At 43.6% G+C, this 16,745-nt stretch overlaps 1 protein-coding gene across 3 annotated transcripts in view; it reads left to right on the top strand.

Annotated features, from left to right (window-relative positions):
* The window catches only part of GBF1 (golgi brefeldin A resistant guanine nucleotide exchange factor 1), a 1,570,387-nt gene that overhangs the window by 31,938 nt on the left and 1,521,704 nt on the right, over window positions 1-16,745 (top strand). The window lies entirely within an intron of this gene.

Genomic DNA, 16,745 nt, shown 5'->3' with positions numbered 1-16,745 from the left:
AAAGCACAGTCACAGGCAGGGCAGCACTTGTTCCTCAGCGATCAGCTCTTCTCCAGGCAGAGGTTCCTCTTGATTCCAGAAGTGTTTCTAAAGTTTGTAAGTTTGGGTGCCCTTCTTATACCCATTTTAGTCTTTGAAGTCACCTTTCTTCAAAGGGGACTCACACCTTCTTGTGAAATCCTGCCTTGCCCAGGCAAGGCCTCAGACACACACCAGGGGGCTGGAGACAGCATTGTCAGAGGCAGGCACAGTCCTTTCAGATGAGAGTGACCACTCCACCCCTCCCTCCTAGCAGAGATGGCTAATCAGGAAATGCAGATCACACCCCAGCTCCCTTTGTGTCACTGTCTGGTGTGAGGTGAAAAACAACCCAACTGTCAAACTGACCCAGACAGGGAATCCACAAACAAGGCAGAGTCACAGAATGGTTTAAGCAAGAAAATGCTCACTTTCTAAAAGTGGCATTTCCAACCTCACAATCTTAAAATCAACTTTACTAAAAGATGTATTTTTAAATTGTGAGTTCAGGGATCCCAAACTCCACATGTCCATCTACTCTCTAGGGGAATCTACACTTTAATCATATTTAAAGGTAGCCCCCATATTATCCTATGAGAGAGAGACAGACCTTGCAACAGTGAAAACGAAATTGGCAGTATTTCACTGTCAGGACATATAAACCACATTACTATATGTCCTACCTTATCCATACACTGCACCCTGCCCTTGGGGCTACCTAGGGCATACCTTAGGGGTGCCTTACATGTAAGGAAAGGGAAGGTTTAGGCCTGGCAAGTGGGTACACTTGCCAAGTCGAATTTACAGTGTAAAAATACACATACAGACACTGCAGGGGCAGGTCTGAGACATGATTACAGAGCTACTTATGTGGGTGGCACAACCAGTGCTGCAGGCCCACTAGTAGCATTTGATTTACAGGCCCTGGCACCTCTAGTGCACATTACTAGGGACTTACTAGTAATTCAAATATGCCAATCATGGATGAACCACTTACATACAATTTAAACAGGAGAGCATATGCACTTTAGCACTGGTTAGCAGTGGTAAAGTGCTCAGAGTTGAAAAGCCAACAGCAACATGTCAGAAAAATATAGGAGGCAGGAGGCAAAAAAGTCTGGGGATGACCCTGCATAAGCAAAAGTCCAACAGTTATAATATTAAAAATAAAGATATTTGATGACTTTACATGCCCTGACAGTAAAAACCCTGCATTGTTGTTTTTACTGTAGTAAGGCTAGTAGCCCTGTTGGCTTGTATAGAGTTATACACTAACAACTCAGTAGTGCTAACTTTATGGTAGGACTAATAAATCAGATACTTCATAGTATAAACAGAATAATTTTGCATTAAGCACAGCTTGTTGCCCAAGTCCAATCTAATGTAAGTATTTTACACATGGGAGCTTTAGAAAGTTGCCACTTTCTTGCCTAGGTTTTCCAGTAACTGTCTTTTGTTGCAAACAGCTGCTGTCCATGAAATAGCCTAACACTCTTCTGGGCAGACGTGAGAATGACTGTGGGTAAAAGGAACAGACGACCTTCTGAGTGAAGAATTGTGGCCTCCTCCTAGCAGGTTGGGCTGAGTAGGTGTGATGCAAGGCTGTCAGCTTCAAAGGGGAAAGCCGCCTTTGAAGGGCAATTGTTCATCACACTAGGAAGGGGCTGCGCTTTTGTTTTGGTAGACAGGCTTGCATCTCTGACAGAGAGGTAAATACTGCTTTCAAACCAGTTTTTCAAGGGGAGTGTAGGGCAAGGTAGTCACAGCTATAGGTTTGGCTAGGGAGCTCTACACACTAAGAGAAGGTGTAGGAAAGTACCCTCTTTTTGGCATGTTACCCCCAATGTCTGCCTGTCAGTGTGTTTTTGACACTGTCACTGGGATCCTGCTAGTCAGGACCCCAGAGCTTATGGTTTATTGATTGCTTGTCAGTGTCTTTCTAAATTGTCACTGGAGTCCTGCAAATCAGAACTCAAGTGCTTATGCTCTCTCCTTCTAAATTTGTCATTACAGTTTAGTGACTCCATATTTCACTCCAAATTGACACACTGGACCCCCCCCCCTTATAAGTCCCTAGTATATGGTATATAGGTACCCAGGGCATTGAGGTTCCAGGGAATCCTTATGTGCTGCAGCATTTCTTTTGCCACCCATAAGGAGACCATACAAAGACTTCTTCAGGACCGCCATTGCAGCCTGTGTAAAATAGTGCATGCACTATTTCACAGCCATTTTCACTGCACCAGGTCACTTATAAGTCACCCATATGTCTAACCTTCAGACCCTGAAAGCTAGGTGCAAAGTTACTAAGTGTGATGGCACCATTGCACTAGCAAAGGTGCCCCCACGTTGTCCATGCCCAGTTTCCCGGAATTTGTGAGTGCTGGGGACACCATTATAAGTGTTCACTACATATAGGTCAATACATATATGTAGCTTCACAATGGTAACTCCGAACACGGCCATGTAAGGTGTCTAAAAACTGGGAATTGTACCCCAATACAGATTCCAGTATTGGTTGCACAATCCTATGCACTCTGGGGGCTCCACCATGTCCTCCCAGTACTGCCATACCAGTCTCCTGAGGTTTCCACTGCAGCCCCAGCTGCTGCCACCTCACAGACAGGCTTCTGCCCTCCCAGGCTTGAGCAGCTCAATCACAGGAAGGTAGAACAATGCATTTCCTTTAGGAGAGAGGTGTTACACCCTCTCCCTTCGGAAATAGGTATTTCAGGCATGGGAGGGATATCCTCCCAGAGCCTCTGGAAATGCTTTGAGGGCACAGATGGTGCCCTCTTGCACAATCCAGTCTACACTGGTTAAAGGACCCCCAGTCCCTGCGCTGGTGAAAAACTGGACTAAGAAAAGGGGAGTGATCACTCCCCTGTCCATCACCACCCCAGGGGTGATGCCCAGAGCTCCTCCAGAGTGTCCCTGGGTTCTGACATCTTGTTTTCAGAATGGTTGGGGAACTCTGGGAGCATCTGAGTGGGCAGTGCCAGCAGGTGCATCAGAGACGCCTCCTGATAGGTGCTTACCTGGTTAGGTGACCAATGCCCCTCTCAGGGCTATTTAGGGTATCTCCTCTGGGTGTTTCTTCAGATTCGGATTGCAAGACTCCAGCAGGAATCCTCTGCATCCTTTACTTCATCTTCTACCAAAGGATCAATTGTTGACTGCTCCAGGAACTCTATAAAACTGCAACAAAGAAGCTAAGATGACTTCTGCAACCTTGTAACTTCAACTCCTGGCAGCAACTGCAACAGTTTCCAGGTCGTGCATCCTCCGAGGACTACCTGTCTCCAGCCAGCACCAGAGAAACTGAAGGATTCTCCAGTGGAGTGACAGTCACTTCCCTGTTTCAGCAGGCACCTCTCTGCAGCGACGACCGGTGACTTGGGTCCCCTCTCCAGACGACAGGCGTGGATCCAGTGAAACGGGTGGTGGATTAAAGTGCTTCAGGTAGTCTCAATGTCCAGCTGTTCAATGGTGGCGGTAAGAGCTTGCCTCCCTATGCAGGACAGTACCTTCGTGCAATGCGTGATTTGCAGTTGCCAAGGCTTATGTGTGACCTTCCCAGAAGTTCTTTGTGCACAGCAAAGCTTAGGCCCCCAGCACACATCCTGCGACACACAGCTTCCTGAGTGGTTCTCCGGCGGCGTGGGAATCCTTTGTATTGTGCTGCGTGGGCCTCCTTTTGCACTTTCTTTGTCTCCATGCTGCGGTACTCCTGTGAGCGCTGCCTGGTCTTCTGAGGGTTCTCTGAGTTGCTGAGAGCCCCCTCTGCCTCCTGGTGGTAGAGGCCACCAGGTCCCTCCTGGTCCATGGTAATACCATTTTCCGCTAACCACGAGCTTTGCGTTTACCAAGGCTTGTTGGTGGAATCCAGCGATGCAAACCAGACTGCGTTCATCCTTCCGGCACGGGACATCTTCTGCACCAACCAGGAGCCTGCGTGTCTCTTTTTTGGTGCAATTCTGACTTGGTCTTCTCACCGGTGGTCCCACTTTTGCACCTTCATCCAGGTTAGCAGGGGCTCCTGTTTCCCTGGACTCTTCAGTGCTTCTTGGACTTGGTCCCCTTCTTCCACAGATCTTCAGGTTCAGAAATCCATTGTTGGTGTCTTGCGGTCTCTTCTGGTTCTTGCATTCTTGTGTGTTTTTAGGAAACTTGCTGTGTGTTTACTCCAGCTTTCCTGGGCTCTGGGGTGAGGTACATTACTTACCTTTGGTGTTTTCTTACACTCCCAGCACCCCTCTACACACTACACTGGCTTAGATGGGATACCGACTTTCGCATTCCACTATTTTAGTATATGATTTGTGTCCCCCCTCCCCCCCCCCCCGCCCAAGCCCATTGCACCCTATAGTGATTTTTCACTATCTGCACTATTCCCTTACTGTGTACCTACCTGTTTCTGGTTACTAGTGCATCCATTGTGTGATTTACTTACCGCATAAGGGAGTATAGCCTACAAATTATTTTTGGCATTGTGTGACTAAAATAAAGAACTTTCATTTTTGTAACACTGAGTATTGTCTTTCATGTGTGTAAGTACTGTGTGACTACAGTGGGATTGCAAGAGCTTTGCATGTCTCCTAGTTCAGCCTTGGCTGCTCTGCCTACAGCTACCCCTAGACAGCCTGGCTTCTAGACACTGACTACATTTCACTGATAAGGGATAACTGGACCTGGTACAAGGTGTAAGTAACTTAGGTACCCACTACAAACCTGGCCAGCCTCCTACAGAAGGGTCTCGAAGTCTTAGGAGTGGGGAAAATAGTGCACTCTGGGATAGCTAGATGCCACATTTCACAGGATGTAGTCATCATGCAGGAAGGGTCCCAGTAGCCCATGGCTAGTCACCACCACCCCCTAAAGTCATAGCATGCATAAAACTGGTACTGCCAGGCACCCTGCTGCTCCCTGGACCCAGCAAAGGGGGCTGAACCAAAAACTGGTCTGCTCCTGCTGAACTGGAGGACTGCCAAAGAGAGGACTGTAGCTGTTGTGCCCCTCTCATGGAAAGGTTGCTCGCTGGGCCAGACAGAAGAAGTAACTCCCAAAGACAGTTCCTGGACTCCCTGATACAGCCACAGGGCCCCTGGTGAACCCAGTGCCAAGAAACCTGACTGCTGCTGGATGCCCAGATGCAGCCTGGGAATCGGACTTCTGAACCTCTCAAGGTGCTGCCCCCAGGTTCACTGAACCTTTAAACGCAGTCAGTGCCTTTTAGTCTCACTGCAAGAGAACTTTGACAGTTAAAGTAAGCTGCTGGTTGTACTATTAACTGAAGACCTGTTAGCAAAGTGGCACCTGGACCTGCGCTACACTTCACCTAAACACAATCGATGGTCAACCCCTGAGGCCAAAGACAACTCCCCTGAGCTCGAGGACCAGGGGAGTGGTCACAGGAGGGTTCACTGAACCAGCCTAGCATCCCCAGCATCTTAAGCATCCTGCAGCAGGACCACTTCCATTAAGTTAAATAGCAGCCCTGCCGAATAATTTAACACTGGACTGTAGGCTGCTAAGTGAAAGATAACTGTCCTACTGAACTAGATTGGTCCCTGTGTCTGGTACCCTGTCTGAGTCGACCTGTCCAAGAGTGTGCTTGCAGATGTTTCAACTTATCATGGCTAGCTCTGCTCCCCTCCCCCTCCCCCCAATACAGTAAATTGCAGTGATTTATTGCGTTTCAGTGGAAAAGCAGTGATTATTGTTCCTTTTGAAAAAACATTTCTTCTGATCACTCTGGTGTATTTTGTCTTTTGGGTGTCTAAAGATAAAAAAATATGCACTATATTTTTTTCATAACTAGGTGTTAGATTTGTAGTCTATTGTATTTTTTGTTATTAACTATTTTGGTACTTAATAATTCTTTAAACCTGTTCCTTTGCTAACGCCTCCCTGCTCTATGCCACATCTACCCGAGGCTGAGCTAAGGTTTTACAAACAAACCTAACTGGACCCATTATAGAATTGTGACATTATTGCACAGTGAGGTCCCACAACCATACCATGTAAGAATCCGTGGATTCTTACATAACCCTACTATATAGCTTCTCTTCTGTGTTTGATAAATGCGCAATTGTCTGCAGGACTATGTGCATTTGTGGCAAACGTTATGGCATACATTATTGGTTGCTGGGATTAATGTCATAGCTTACTAAATTGTAGATCTATGATGTGTGTGATAGGAGTAAGGTGCAGAATTAACAGACTCTCTAGATTTTCACAAAGTCAGTTTTGGGCATTTGCTTTGCCTTCCAATTATTATTTTTTTAGCAACTTTACTTATTTTTTTAATAGAAGCAGTCAGTACTTTTGCATCATACAATGTGTGGCTCACACCAAAAAGGAGGGGGCATGGGGATCACCATGTTAGAGATGTGCTGTCACATCAGTAACCAGTCCCAGCTGGGTTAGAATTATTAATATAATGTGATAAATTTTATGAGTTCCAATGAGGCAGGTCTTACTGGGCTCTGGTTATGACAATCAGAACTGGTTACAACTCGTGGTGTTGAGTTTAACCTTTTTGAGCCTAATATTAAGCACCAAGTATGCCCCTTTAGGTCTTGATTCGCAGGGTCAGAAAGTTGGGGAGTTCAGGGCTTACTCAGGGAGGTGCTGTAGGGTTAGAGACTCAACTCAGTAAATCATCTAATAGAAATTAGGAAGAGTTTGGGCTTTGTCTTCAAAGAGAAATTGCTTTACTGTTCATACACAACACAATATTGTACATAGATATCATATGGCTTCAGTTATTTCTTTGTACACCAGTAATATTCATGCCGTTTGTGAGAGTCAGCCTGTGCTGTCCCCTGTAAAAGGTCTCAGTTTTACCCTTATATTAGTGCAACACCAGTTTTTTACTCTGCTAGGGGTTTTTGACAGATGGTGTCCTTGGAAAGTTTTACCTGAGGGTGTGTAAGGAGAACGATTTAGAAACTTAGCACGCTGGAGTGAAGTCACAGTGGAGTAGTATAGCGCAGCCCGCTGGTGAAAAAATTGATGCAAAAATCCTCATCCATTCGGACGCGTGGAAGTATTTTTAAGGTGAGGAATCTGTAATTAGATAAAGTATCCACTAGAAATTGAGTTGTCAGAGGTACACAGCCTGTTAATTTGCCTGTGGTGAAAGGAAGAGAAAAGAGTTTATGTAGCTAGGTAGGCAGGGATGCAGATATAAAAAGGCTTTACTTTAAAAAAAAAAAAAAAAATTGTCTGTTGAAATAATGAGGTTAGTTACTACCACCCAGGCATAGCTAACATTAGGGCTTAAAATTTCTGGGGCTAGAGGTAGCTGTAAGCAATAGTTTTAGGGTTGGATTTCCCTTTTGAGTCTGTGCAAAGCTACTAACTTGCATGTTTTAGTTTTCATAAGCTCTTATGTAATCTTGTCTCATACAAAAAAGGGTAGGAAATTTACCCCTGACAAGGACAGAAGTATAAGGACTTCAAGGTTGGAAATAATGGGGTTGGAGGAAAAGTGAAATTGTGAACACTCAGTAGATTCTTTGCATGATTAAATCTACACATTAATATTTGCTTGTGCCAAAATGCAGTTCACAAATGTTTTCAAATACAAATATAACCTTAACTGTAGACCGTGTCCTTCTCTGAAAACATGGAGTTCTTGGCCCCAACGAATATGTTCTTGGTGTCTGGCTATAAGAATTTCACACCCCTGAGTCATATTTTGAGATGTTTTGGAACTTACGTAAATCCGTTTTTTCCTAAGAGAAAGAGGACATGAATTTCACATGAAGGGTCCACAGACCCAAAAGGATCTGCTGCCCAAGTTGTAAAGGTTGAATTTTAGAACTGTAAAGAGAAACCTCAACTGATGTATGAGCATTTAATTTTTCAATTTATTAACAAGAAATCCAGGTAGTGAGCCATGGTACGCCTTGAACGTTAGGAATTCATTTTCAGTTTGAACACGTTTGAAGATCACTGAAGCTTATCGTGATAAGGCGTGACGAGGTTGAACTTTTTTGATGTTGAACACAATTCTTCTAATATTTTTCTGCAGGCTTTGTTGCGGCATGGATATTTTTTGGAAAGCCTTGATAAACTGAATTGCTGAAGTCTAGTTTCCACTGAAATAGGACTTTAGCAAGTTACTTTGTGTAAAATGGGAAAATACGCTTTAGAGTATTTAGAAAGATGTAGTGACTGTTTTCATAGATGGTTTTGTGTCCAGGTTAATTCCCAAGTTTTTAGTTGAACTAACTTGGGCTTGGAAGTGCCCTAATGTTGAAGACCACAAAGAATTCTTTCAGGCATTGATTGTGCTCATAAACGGAGAGAATGTCTGTCAATGAGGTTCAGTTTTAGAAAGCTGATCTGTGTCCACACTTTTTTTTTTTTTAATAACTTGTTTTTATTAACTTTTATCTAATAAAACTTGCCTCCCAATTTAGTTTTATATTTGCCATTGTCTTGGGTCCATTGAAACATTCTACACTGTTTTTCATGAATTCATAAGTCTGTTCACATATGTTGATTGATAGACATCATGACAAGCAAAGCCATTACTTGATGAAACCCATGACAGGCCTCTATGTGCCTGCTATTGATGCCACATCCTATCCCCTTTTTTTTTTTTTCATCCTCACCCAACAGTAATATTTTTCTGCAAGCAATGCACCAGTCCATATCATCTTCGCAGTTTTTTGTTTTATTTTAGTGGTTTGGGGGACCTCAGTGTCAACTTATATTTCGATTAATTTTGTTATGATATGGAAAACAGACGGAGGTCCACATAACACAATATGAAAAATACCAAATACAACCATACATAAAACATTTTAAAATACAACAGAATTAGATACAGCTCATAAATTGGATTAAAACCTTAAACACTTTGCAACTGTCACATGAGTGACATTTTATATATACAAGAAACCTGATCCATTCATACATATCTTAAAAAAAAAAAAAAAGAAATTAACAAAAAAAAAACTTGTCACAAGCCATTTCATTAGGAGAAAACAAAAATTTTCTGGCCTCAGACAGCGCAATAGAAATATCTAAAGAACAGTGGCTGTAGAGTGACAATGTGCATTGTGCAACACAGGCCATGCAAGTATTGCAACTTGATTCATTAGTATACATTTAAAAAATATTTTTTTTAAAAAGGGAAGTTTTTTTTTTTCTAAATGAAATTTTTATTTTTAACATAGAAGTGACACTGATAGCTCAGAAAGCTCAAGTTCCAGGGCATCATTAACAATTGACAGTAAGACGTTCCAGGAGACAAACGGCGATTCAATGATTAACACCACATTAAGAGTCATAGCCCCATCCTGGCCTACCGCAGCATTCCCAACCATCGTCCCCAAACCCGCTCATGTTTTCGAGGACAACCCCACCAGTTTTTCTTGGCTTGCGCACCAGTCCACTCCCCTCCTTCATTTTTTAACTGACCGACCTGCAGAAGAGTTCCAGGCAGCAGCAAATGTCTCTCGTTGCAGCCAGCAGGGCCGTACCAGCGAGGACACGCTTCGCTCGCGCTCCCCCTGTTTCCTCCATCACGCCCGACAGCATTAGTTTTGCGGACATCTGCATCTCCTGCCCCAACACCTCGCTCAGCTCACGGACTACTTTGAACCAATATATCGAACACTGGACAGGACAAGACCATATGAAAGAAATCCGCTGGCTCTCTTGCGCACCTTGGACATTGAGCAGTAGAGCGCAGACCAGCCCAGTGTAGCCTAATTGGTGCCAGATATGCTCTGTGTAAATAGTAGAATTGCACTGCGCGAAGTCTCGCTGACACCGCCAGCACCCTGCCATCAAAGCCTCCATCTATTCTGACTCCTCTAGGGTCCCCTCCCATGATTCCCATTTGGTTCTAGTTGAGTCCAGGTTCCCGGGAGTTTATTAACTAACATCCTATAGATCTGAGAAATACCCTTCCCTACCAGACTCCCCATGAGCAGCTTGGCCTCAAGAGGGCTGAACTCCGGCAGGGCGCCCGTGGTCGGCAAGTGCTCTCCCAGAGCCTGTCGAAGCTGGAGGTATTTAAAGAACTGCGTTTGAGTTAGTTGAAAGTCTGCCTGCAGTTCCTGAAATGATTTAAATATATCACCTTTCCACACATCCCCAACTAATGAAATACCCAACAGGTCCCACTCCCAGAACCCCTCCAGAGCCGCCGTCGCACTTAACAATTTCCCCCTCCATAACAGGGTCTGGTGGGTGACAACAGCATTCCACCGAGGATGCCATAACGCAGCACGCCACGCTAAGAAAACCACCTTAGTTATCTTTTCCATGTCCCACGGAAGGGGAGCGCCGTATAGCACATGCGCGGGAAGCCCAAGATCTCCAACTCTACCTGATAGGCCGGGCCAGTCCCCCGTGAACCAGTCATGAATCACCAACAGCTGGGACGCCAGATAGTATAAATAAGGATCTGAGGCGCCCAGACTCCCATCGTATATTCCTATCCGGCAGTGTTGTGCCGCCACTCGATGCCTGGCCGTCTTCTAAAGAAATAGTGTGGTGGCGCCCTCTAAAGCTCTAAACTAGGAGCGTGGGACTGGGAAGGGAAAATTCTGGAATGCATATAGCAGTCTTGGCAAGACCAACATCTTGTACAGGGCTACACAGCCCAGCACATTTAACGGCAAAGCCTGCCACCTCTGCAGGCCCGTCTTGATGCCAAGAGAGGGCACTTGATGCCAAGAGAGGGGACAGATGACTGGTCCACGTCAGCTCAGGCAGAAGGGTTACCCAGATACCTAGATATTTAAAGCTGAGTCTACGTAAGGGTATCCTGTCCCGCCAATCAAAACCATCACGCAAACTCGCCAGGGGGACCAACACTGACTTGGCAGGGTTCATTTTTTTTCTTGGATGTGTAGGACCTTGGTAGAACTTGACCGACCTATTTCGTGCCATGTCAGAAATTCTGAGGAGACTGCACTGGTTGAAAGAGACTTTGAATTGATGGAATGTTCACCAGCAACAAGACCACCAGAGTCTCTGATCCTGACAAAGCAGTTGATTGATCTGGACAACGGATGTACACTCTAAGAGAGCAAATCGCAACTCGAACCAGCTGTGCTAGCAGTATCACTGTTGTGGCCCTGAAAATGGTGCATCACGTTGGTTTAGGAGGTTAAGGAAGTGCGTTCTTTTAGCCGAGGAAAACTATGTGTCATGTTCAGAGATCTCTGTTCATCTACCTTAATGCCCTATTCATCATCATCAGTTTCTTGGCTCTGCCAAGCAAAGACCAAGCTTTAATTAAGACAGTAGGTACTGCAAATTAAACAGCACACTGTCTTAAATTATTTTAATCCTGCTTGCACCCATAAATTATTCTCTCCAATCCAGGTCTTACTAAATGCTCAACCAATTGGCCTGATGTTGAAGGGCTTCTACAACATAGAGCTTCTGTGCCATGGTTCACTTTGCTGGAAGATCTTCTGATGGCTACATGATTATCATGTGCTTTCAGGCATAGCTTTACTATGATGAAACAGTCAGTAGTCTGGGCTCGGAAGTATCTATGGTGTTGTACAGGTTATCATCACCTAAAACCACAAGTGTTCATGCCAGCATAGGGCAGGACGAGCAGGGAGTTGGAAGGGATGTTGTGTAAGGCATCAGTGGAGAAATCTAACATATGCATTCAAGAACCAGCAAAGTGTCCTTTTATGTGGTTGCTCAATCAAGGAGATATGTATGATGAATTGGTGTCTGGATCAGAAAGTATTCTCCTCGAACCTATACATTTTCAGCAGTCAAAATTCAGCGAAGGCTTGTATAAATATTGTAGCAACAGGAAGGTGATGCTGGTATTTGGCAATTCCAAAAGAAAAATATAAATATCACATCCTTCTTAAGCATGGTACTGACAGTGTATAAACCAGCAATTTGGCTGTACCTAGACCATGGCTTTGGTATTCTTTTTTTATTTTTTAATATATATTTGGTGAGAATTGGAACTGTTTACTGGCGCTGGTTGGGTATCAGTGTTCTGAGAATTAACAACGGGCAATTACCTGATACCCCGATTGTTTAAAAAATAAATTGTGTGTGTATGTAAATATATGTATGTATATGTATATGTGTGTGTGTGTGTGTATATGTATATATCTATATATATATATAATGTGTGTTTATGATCGATATGTTCATTCCCAGGCTTTTCGAGTGATGCTGGTGTTTTTTTTGACTCTGAGCGTACTGAGCCCTGCCAACCAGACCTTAGTGCCTGACCCTAAAGTGTATGTCGAATTGGATGTACCCGACTGGAAATGGCTGACTTACCTGTAAGTTCTTAGTAAATGGTACCCAGTGCTAGTAAGTTAGAAGGATGTCACAGGGCTTGCAGCACCGATTGTACCGCTTTGGAGGTCTCCCAAGTAAAGCCAGTCCACCACTGCACACTGGTAGAGCAGTCATGCACTACTTGCCCTACTTTGCTATTGACAGCAATGGCAATGTCCCCACTTCACCTACACATGTTTAAGTCACCTCTCTGGCAAGCCTACGGAGCCCTAAAGGCAGGGTGCAACATACAACACAAGCAGTGCATGTACTTTGCGTGTCCTGACAGTAAAACACGCAAAAATACTGTGTTTTGTGTGGAAATACTTTGTCATCCAATTGGGGAGCACGGATTTAAACAATGACCTCTCAGCTGTGCTAACTCCTGAATGGGGCAACCAGAGTAGGCACTCCAAGGTATCAAACAACTTTCCCGACTAAGCTCAACTTGTAACTCAGAAGTGTCCAGTTCATTGACTTTGCCAAGGCTTGTTCGCGGTTGAGTGAAATTTCTTTGATTTATTACTGTTTGGAAAATATACATCTTCAGAACCCTCCAGTGTATCTCTTTTGTCTCGAATCTGAATTTTTATAAAACTACACTCTATTTTTAAAAATTGGTGTCAGATTTCTTGAATGCATTGTCTTTTTTTTTTTTTTTTGCTTCAATTGTTTTGTTGATGTTTAACTGCTTAACACTTGATCCCCAATGCAAGCCTTGCTGCTCAGTGGCAGGGCTGAGCTGAGGGATTTACAGACAAAACCTACTGGATCTAAAGTGGGGAGAAATTGGTGTATTACACAATGAGGTCACACAACCACACAAAATAATGCACCCCAGTTCCTCACTGTGTGTGTATGTGTATATTTATATATTCATTAACTTCCGTCCTGCCTCCAGGGAAGAAACACCGCACTGCGGACTCGTCCTTGATTTTCAATGTAGTTTTAGTTTTGTTCAATTAATTCCTCCATAAAGTGCAATCAGTGCAAGGGGAATAGGGAATTTCTGGTTGACGCATTTTGGTGTTATGCCTTCGACTCCACCACCCCTAACCCATACTCCATCCACACTAAACAAACGCAAACAAAATAATAAACATGCCACTCATAGCAGCCTCGCATCCCCTTGTCTGTTACATAATAAAACTACCCTACAAAAAACACTACACTCCTCATGGCTCTCTCAGCCACCAAGTCCACCACCCACACACACAGACCCAACAAAATGCCTCCTTAACCTGCTGGAAGAGGAACACTATATTGAAAAGCAAGACTATTGTGAGCCTCAACCAGTTATCACAACTAGCAACACTCCTGCTTCAAGCTCACATCACACTACTTACCCTTCTACTAAACAAAACAACACTAACACTAACAGACCTTTTCTAAACTGCCAGCTCATAGATGCTCGATCACTCTCAAAGAACAAGCACCACATCTACGACCTACTCACAGACACACAACCTGACTTACTATTCATTGCTGAATCCTGGTTGGGAGATCACATGGCACCAGTCTTGCACGAAACCCTTCCTCCGGGCTATCAAACCATCACTCAAAACCGTATAGGCAAGAGAGGAGGTGGACCAACTATTATATTCAAACAGGCAATGAACCTCAGTAAAACAGACAACATCTCCATACAAGGTTGTGAAGCCCTCCTTACCAGATGCCACCCTACTCCAACTTCCTCCTGTAAATTTCTCCTCCTTTACAGACCTCCACCTAACCACTCCTCTTTCCCAGATGCTTTTCTTGACACAGTCTCAAACCTTATTACACTATACTCCAATCTATGCATTCTTGGGGATCTAAACATTTGGTTTGACAAACCCAATATGCCACATCCAAAAGCTATCACCACTGGCCTACTCGCATTGAACCTACATCAGATTGTACACAATCCCACACACATCACTGGTCACATCCTAGATGTCATTTTTGCTAAGCCTGAACTCGTTACTATTCATAGCATCACACCAACCACCTGGTCAGACCACCATATGATAACTTTCCGACATACAACTCCACAAATCAACACACCCCACAACTACTTACATACATACACCTATCGACCATGGAGCAAACTCAATTTGGATCACTTAGAAACACAACTAACAGCAAACACAGATCTAGATACAATTAATTCTGTACCAAAACTTTGAGTGGCTACAGCGAGCTTTTGATGTCCTAATACCACTCAGAAAAACTAAACACAACAAAAGAAAACCAACACCTTGGAGAAACACAGAACTTAAAAAGATAAAGCAACAAATCAGAAAGTTGCAGCGGACTTGGCTCAAAACAAACAGTCAAGAGAAACTGCAGCCACACAAACTTAACAGGATATACAAATCATCAATCAAAAAAGCTAAAAAAATATACTACTCAGACAGAATTCAAAATGCTCAATCTACAACCAAGGAATTTTATAAAATTCTCAATGAATTTCGAAAACTTACATGCATGGAAGGAAGTCATCCCACCACTCAAGATTTCACAAACAAATTGGCAACTCCACTACACAACCAAGGCAGACACATTGGACTCCTATTTAAAACAAAAGAAAACCATCAGCACCAACCCCTTTCCTAAAATACCCTCTAAGAATAAACCATCCCAACCTCTACAGTCCTTCAAACAAATATCCCATGATTCATTTATGGATTTGGTCAAAGCAATCAGACCTTCTGGTTGCCCCTCTGACACTTGCCCACCACAAATCTTCAAGAACATCCTGCTATCTACTTCTGCTGCCACACCTGTAAGAAGAATCATCAACAACTCTTTAACTTCAGGAACTTTTCCTGCAGACCTGAAGAAGGCATACATACGACCTTTATTAAAGAAGACAAACCTAGACCTGCAAGACCCCCAACAACTACAGACCAATCACAAATGGACCTTTCCTGGGCAAATTGATAGAAAGAGCAGCATTCGCCCAGATGTCACAATTCATTGAAGACCGTTCTATACTTTCAGACTTCCAAACTGGATTCCGCCTAGGAAGAAGCACTGAATCAGCACTCATGGCAATCTGGGACGATCTCAAAAACAGTTGACTGCAATGGAGTTGCTGCACTACTTCTCTTGGACCTCTCAGCTGCCTTTGATATGGTTGGCCATGACACCCTAACTCAAAGACTCCACGAAGCCGGCATACAAGGGATTGCTCTCGACTGGATTACTTCCTATCTTCAAAAAGGAGCGAATATCATCCACTAGCCCCCCTTCTCGTCCGAACCCTACCTCACAAAAGCAGAGGTCCCCCAAGGGTCAATCATCTCACCTTTGCTTTTCAACATCTACATGATATCTTTACCAGAACTGATCAATGATTTCCATCTCACATGCTACAACTATGCAGATGACACACAAATACTACTTAAATTAGAAGGCTCCAAAAACATTAAAAACTCAAATCTTCAGTTGCCTCAGAGCCGTTGATCAGTGGATGACCTGGAGCCATCTCAAACTAAATACCTCCAAAACAGAAATACTCATATGTGGTGACTGGAAAAATTATGACCCTCTGTGCGTCTGACCTGATGATCTATGACCACCTCCTCAATTATCCGAAGAAGTTATAAACCTAGGAATCACCATGGTTTCCAAGTTAACTATGAATGCACAAGTAGACAAATTAGCACGCACAAGCTTCATCACCTTAAAGACTTTACGATGCATCTTCCCCCACCTCGGATTTCCACACAAGGTGCAAGCTACTATCTCGCTTGTACTATCCAAACTGGATTATGCCAATAGCCTCTACCATGGATCATCTCTATCTGTTTTGAAAAAACTACAACGTATCCAGAATTCCGCAGCCAGGCTACTACTACATATAAAGCCGCAAGCCCACATCTCCCCTGCTTTGAGAGCACTACACTGGTTACCCGTTGCCAGAAGATGCACTTTCAAACTGCTTTGTATCGCCCACAAAGCTATACATGGAACAGGACCGCTTTTTATCAGAAAGAAATTACCAAATACATCCAACAAAGAACCCTCCGCTCAAGATTGGCACCCCACCTTAGAACACCACCATACAAGAAAGATTATAGGTGGGACATCCTTCTCCGTCCAAGCAGCCAAACTATGGAATTCATTACCCCCAACTATAAGAGCCACAGATAACTTTCTTGTCTTCAGAAAACTACTCAAGAGTTGGCTCTTTCCTTCATAACCACCTTTTTCAAACAACTATGATCTGCATATGCCTATGTGGATAAATATTTTTTCAGATTATATGTATATTTGTATTTATTTAAAGTTTCTTTGGAAAATATGTATTGCTACTATGTCATAACAATAAAATACACACAGACTCTTTAAACCTGTCTGACTAAGTATTTTTTACCCATGATTCTAATTACGTATTGTATGTGCATATGTGTGTGTGTGTGTGTGTGTGTATGTGTGTGTAT

This window comes from Pleurodeles waltl, chromosome 6 (assembly GCF_031143425.1).
Source record: "Pleurodeles waltl isolate 20211129_DDA chromosome 6, aPleWal1.hap1.20221129, whole genome shotgun sequence".
In the NCBI taxonomy this organism is placed as follows: domain Eukaryota; kingdom Metazoa; phylum Chordata; class Amphibia; order Caudata; family Salamandridae; genus Pleurodeles; species Pleurodeles waltl.
The sequence above is the reverse complement of the archived record's forward strand: the minus strand, read 5'-3'. Positions and strand labels throughout refer to the sequence as shown.